The sequence below is a fragment of the Octopus bimaculoides genome, chromosome 8 (genome assembly GCF_001194135.2).
Source record: "Octopus bimaculoides isolate UCB-OBI-ISO-001 chromosome 8, ASM119413v2, whole genome shotgun sequence".
NCBI classification, from domain to species: Eukaryota; Metazoa; Mollusca; class Cephalopoda; order Octopoda; family Octopodidae; genus Octopus; species Octopus bimaculoides.
The window spans coordinates 37,874,351-37,880,301 of record NC_068988.1 but is presented as its reverse complement, the minus strand read 5'-3'; positions in this window follow the sequence as shown (position 1 = coordinate 37,880,301).

The following is a 5,951-nucleotide window of genomic DNA, read 5'->3' as shown; positions in this document are numbered from 1 at the left end:
CATGGCTTCTGAAGATGCAGATGGGTGGTCCTTTACCATTGCAAATGTAGCTTCTGCTACTGCTGCGAGACCTTTCCACGACCAACATGAGCAGCGTTCTATGTTGCAGCCGAACAGCCGATGGCAAGAGCTGCCCGTGGGCTTTCAAGTATGAGCCCAACTTTAATTACTCCATCCGCGCTGACATAAATATATGCAATGCTAAATATGCTGACATAGATATATGAAATTCTGCTGGAGAGCCATCTGGAATGTGCTGCTTAAACAGTAAGGTCAGCTTGCCCCCTCTTCTGCAACCGCCACAGCATTTGAAGGAACTACTTACTGCTTCTACTTCAAGGTCATCCAAATTCCTTCAGATCATCAGGAATTACAATTGTGTGCTTCAGATGACTTCTTTCGGGGCTAACGTTGTCACAGACAGTGGTTGGATGCCTACTTTCAAGGTCCAGGGACAGGTGTACCATCTTATTGGGTCGCTCCAGCCACTACAAAATTGCAAGCCTTCGTTCCTCCAAATTTACTTTACTTTATTCCGAACTACAGTAGGCAACTTGATGTGCGGTTCGGCGTTATTCCACGACCTGCAAACACTGACGCTGACACTTTTGACAGGGACGTGCTGCGCAGTCTGCAAAACATGCTTCATGAGCACAACAGCTATATTCCCAGTTTCAAATACGCCTTGGAAACAGCCCCTTCACCAAACTTCACCATTGTCGTCGATGCTGATAAAAGACCTTCTGGGGAATACACACACCGTTATAACACTCCTTCATGCAATGAAGTGGCTGTATTTCTCCATGGTGAACAGCACAATAAGCGAGACATAATTATTCAAAGACGTGACAGTGGTCTTCAACGTATTACTGTGACACATCGTTCATACAACGCCCTGCAGTATCCCATTCTTTTTCCATATGAAGAAGACGGGTCGATTATATTCCATATGGAGAAGATGTGGTCAATTATATTCAGAAATCTGGCCTTATAGAGATTTTCCCTAATGTGTCACTGGCTCTCCGAATTATCCTTTCAATACCTGAGAGCGTTGCAAATGGAGAGCGCAGTTTCTCCAAATTAAAGTTGATTAAACCATACCTGCGGTCCACTATGGCATAGGAAAGACTTTGTGGATTGTCTATGATATCTATCAATCATAATATTCTGCAAAGAATATCCTAACACCATCCAATGAGGTCTATACGAAAATGCTTCTAGAGAAAATGATAGACCTCATACAGCACATGAGGTGGAAGGCCTATTTCTACAAATAAGGCATGCTACCCTCCAAAGCCAATATGTACGGAATCAGGTGTAGGAGGTTCTCACCAAGAATCAAAGAACTCAAAGCCTTCGAAGTGGCCCTACTGGGCATCGTACCCAGGCTAAAGTTCCCTAAGTCTTCTTCCTCTTTTCAACGCAAACTCTGTGAAGACATAAAACAGCTAAAAAATTCTGACAAGTCCTTAATTTTCTTGGATAAGACTAAAAACATGTAAAGCCAAACAGATAGCAATCAGCCTAGGTATTGCAGACAAGGTAAAAATTTTAACCAAGAGAAATGCCTTCATCACAATAAAAAATCACAAGCTGAACTTTGCTTCTAACCTCAAATGCCACTTGATCAACCTTGCCAAATCCAAGATTGGCCAGGTGAGCAAGCATATACTGAGGAAGATCTACAATGACATAGGTAGAGCCTCCGGCCTCTCTCTGTGGTGCAGCACCAAAGAGGTGACCCCATGGTTTAATGTCAACCAGGCAGAGCAAGGTTCACACAATTCAACAGTTGATTTTAACCCATTGATTTCAAAAAGGTTGCTGCTAAAGGAACTTTCCTTTGTTAAGGGCTTCACAGACATTAGTGATAGAGAAATAGACATTATCATGCATGTCACGAAAATGGTGCTGTTCAATAAAAATTCAATGTGGGTCAAGCAGTCTGACCCTAAGAGTTCCTTCAATGTGGCAATGGGAGCCTACAACCGTGCCGATGTGTGATCTAATTGGACTATACATCCTGGATACCTTAGGGAAGAAATTCCCTTTGGTCTGGGTCAACGGGCACACACTCGATAAGCTTAGAAAGGACCTGATTAGCACCCTAGGATCCATGGGACTCAAAATTACTATCAAGATGACTCTCACCACTGTAGACTTCCTAGACATCACTTTATACTTGGGCTCTGGTACACACAGGCCCTATCACAAGCCAAACAAGAGGCTGTCCTATATCAACACAGACTCTTGGCACCTCTCTATGTGTTCAAGAACGTAGTGAAGGGTGTCAGCAAGAGGATCTTGAATCTATCCTCTAGTCCAGATATCGATGCCAACACCCCCTACTACAAGGTGCTGGTGTCCAGTAGGTTTAAAGACCACATCTACATACCAGACCCTAGCACCCACAAAAGGAAGCACCAGCTGGCTATTGACACACATCTGTGCTCTGTCAGTATTTGCAAAGGGAAGTCATCCTTCCCATCTTGATCTTATGTGATACGCACGGACTCGAGTTTCTGGGTATTTACCCTTCGTCAGCGTATGACAATCACCGATCTTCGATGCGAAGGGGTTCCAATGCAAATACATCTCTACTTTTTCCAGTGACGAAAATTCACTGATCTCGATAAAGTGAAAACAAGCAATGTTAAATCTCTAACGAGGTATAAACAGTAACTGCATGAGAACGTGCAGGGTGAATGTTACTGTTGCTTTTAGCCCCAGGATACCGACAGGGCACAGATGTGTGTCAATAGCCAGCTGGAGGAGATGTTCTCCTGGGGCTAAAAGTAACAGTAATATTCATCTCATTTAAGTGGCAAATATACTTCACGTTCAGAGATTTAACATTGCTTGTTATCACTTTTTTGAGATCAGTGAATTTTCATCACTGGAAAAAGTATATATGTATTTGCATTGGGACGCCTTCGCATTGAAGATCGGTGATTGTCGTATGTTTTGTTGCTACTTCTACATTTAGTGAGTTATTTCTGTCCATTATTATCGTTACTTTTATGTTGCTGATTATTGTAACTTGTTTTGGAATTTGAACTGTTAAACATTGTATTACGTTAATTTGCGCCCTGCGGGGCAAAAAGTTGTTTTCTCTGCTCTCTTTGTAAAGAGATTGTGAACTGTTTTTCTGTGTTCCCGTGAAAGGAAAATTTATTTTCTTTCAATATGGATGATGAAATGGCGAAGCACCTAGAATTCCTATTGTGCAATGAGGACTTCCCACTTTTACAGGAAGAAAATGTTCCAGAAAATACTCAAGTATTACAAGGTAACCAAAAAGTAACCGAGGCAATAAAAAAGGTGAATAATTTTTCAACCGCTGTTGGCGGACAATTCGAAGAAATGGAAATAATACCTGAACAGTGGTTCAAATATAAAAATTTGATTAAGCGAACCAACAATGAAACAAGGTTAATACCGCCAAAGGAAACCATACAAGAGTTGGCAGTAAAAACTGTAATTAAAAAGTGTACAACCGTAAAGAGAAACGGATAATGATGATGAAAACTGACACAATTGAAAAGTGCCTTGCCCCTGTGTGGGAAAAAATCAAATATGTAGGAAGAGGGCCACGAAATGCTACAGTAGAGGCTCAATTTGAAAACGCCGAAGTAGCAAAGGAGGTATCTACGCTAACTTTAAAGACATACGAGATAATGTTATTAGCCACGTACCTTGGCCGGAGAACTGCTAAAATTACAATAGAGGAGATTCCGGCTGGGTATGACGTGTATTGGATGGTAGCAGCATTAATATACGACGTAGAAGAGCAAGTCAAAATACTATCTATGAAAAGAAGAAATGCACTCAATTGGAAGGGGCAGATGCTAGAACTCTTAGTCCAAGCTTCCAACGAAATCCTAGAAACCAGACCAGACAGGATTTTCATAAGGGAGGGACCCAGTGCAAGAGTGTCGGTGGAGGGACGGAGGCCCAGATGTTTCAAATGTGGTGAAAAGGGCCAGGTCCGCTCTGAATGTGAGAAAATAAAAAAACCAACACAAAAAAAGTAAAGTCCCTCCCCAAAAGGAGGGAAAAAATACCAGAGAAAACTCAACAGAGAAAAGACGACAACCAAGGAAAAACGAAAATGCCGGTAAACACAATAGAAAAAGATAAAAGCAAGGTAGAAATGGAGTTCCAAGTAGTATCAAATAAAAGGAAAAAAAACCCTTGGTCCAGATTCCCCTCCCCCTTCAAGAAAAAAAAAGACAATACGCAAAACACAAATAAAATACCCCCATCCATTCCCAAACTGAAACCTGCTACTAAACCCCCACAAGAAAGAATTGTTTCTTACAATTCAAAAAATGAAATGTTACACGCATTAATTACCAAAAAAAACTATACGGTGTTGGGACCTATTGAAGGTAAACTGCCACACATACGGTTGGCAAGGATCAGTGTAGAATATTATGAACAATTTAAACAACGATATACAGAAGATATTTATGATGTGAGTCAGTGTATTGTAAAAGAAAAAATTATATTAACACCAATGGCTACACTAGTCAAAGAAGATACAGGAGGAGGGGACGATGAAAGTCGTGAAGCCCCTCCTGCAAATTTAAAGGTAAACTAACTGCTTTTTATCATGGAAGTTAAGTTAGGATGCATAAATGTATGTGGCCTGGGGTCAAAATGGAAGCAGACATGCCTCCTAGACGACCTCAGGTCGCGAAAGATAGAAATATGCGTTGTGACTGAGTCCAAGATGAACGGCCCACAGTCGTTCTCGCCTCTTCTGAACAACTACGAGAAATTTATTTCTCCGAGTCAAGGAAGGAGTGGGGGCGTTGTGGTACTGTTAAAAAAAAACTTGGATGTACAGGTAAGTACAGTCTTTCTAGACCTAGAAGGTAGTCTGGTCGTTCTAGATGTGACATACGTGAGTAAGCAGTCTTTCAGGTTGGTAGCAGTCTATGCTCCACTAGAGAATAGACAAACGGTTTTCTTTCAAGACTTGGAAAATTTTCTAGTGACGTCGAAAACTTTAGTTTTAACAGAAGACTTTAACACTATTCTCAACGTGCGAGTGGATAGTGGTGGCTCGATCAATAGAAGAGAAAGCCCTGGCCTAAAAAGGCTACTAGCAAGCTATAACAAGTTTCTCGTACTGATATGGAATTTGAATTATCTTCAAAAACTGATTTCCCCGAGATGGGAGAAGGAAAAAAAGATGTTACACCAAAACAAAGTTTCTCAGACGCTGTAGGCGGTAACGTAATTGAACTTGTATCAATGGAGAAACTCTTCCAGTTCAGAAAATTAATACAGAAATCTGGTGAAGAGACAAAATTGGTACCGCCCCGCTGAAACTATAGAAGCCATATGGAAAAAAACCGTAGTCTACAAAGTTTATAACATAAAAGAAAAAAAAAATAGCGGATGTAAAAAAACGAAATATGGAACAAAATTCGCTACGTTAGCCGAGGAGTGAGAAGCGCTACAATAGAAGCTCACTTCGAGTCGGCGAGCATAGCGAAGGAGGTTTCAACTCAGACTTTGAAGAACGAACAGATAATGCTGCTGCCTACATACTTAGGCCACAGAACGGCAAAAATCACTGTGGAGGATATACCCGAGGGATTCGATGTTATGTGGGTAGCAACTGCAATAATCTATGATGTAGAGGGGAAACTAACGATATTGAGCATGAGAAAGAAAGGGGCGACGAACTGGAAAGGCCAGAGCCTTGAAATGGTGATTCAGGCAGACAATTCTACCCTAGAAAATCTACCAGATAGTCTTCATAGGGGAGGGGCATACTATTCATGTATTGGTGGAGGGACGTAAGCCAAGGTGCTTTAAGTGCGGACAGAAGGGCCACGTTCGCTCCGACTGCACGAAAAAAAAAATGGCTCATGCCCCTCCCTAAAACGCTGCGATAAACACAGACAACACAGCAACAACCAAAGAAAACTCGAACA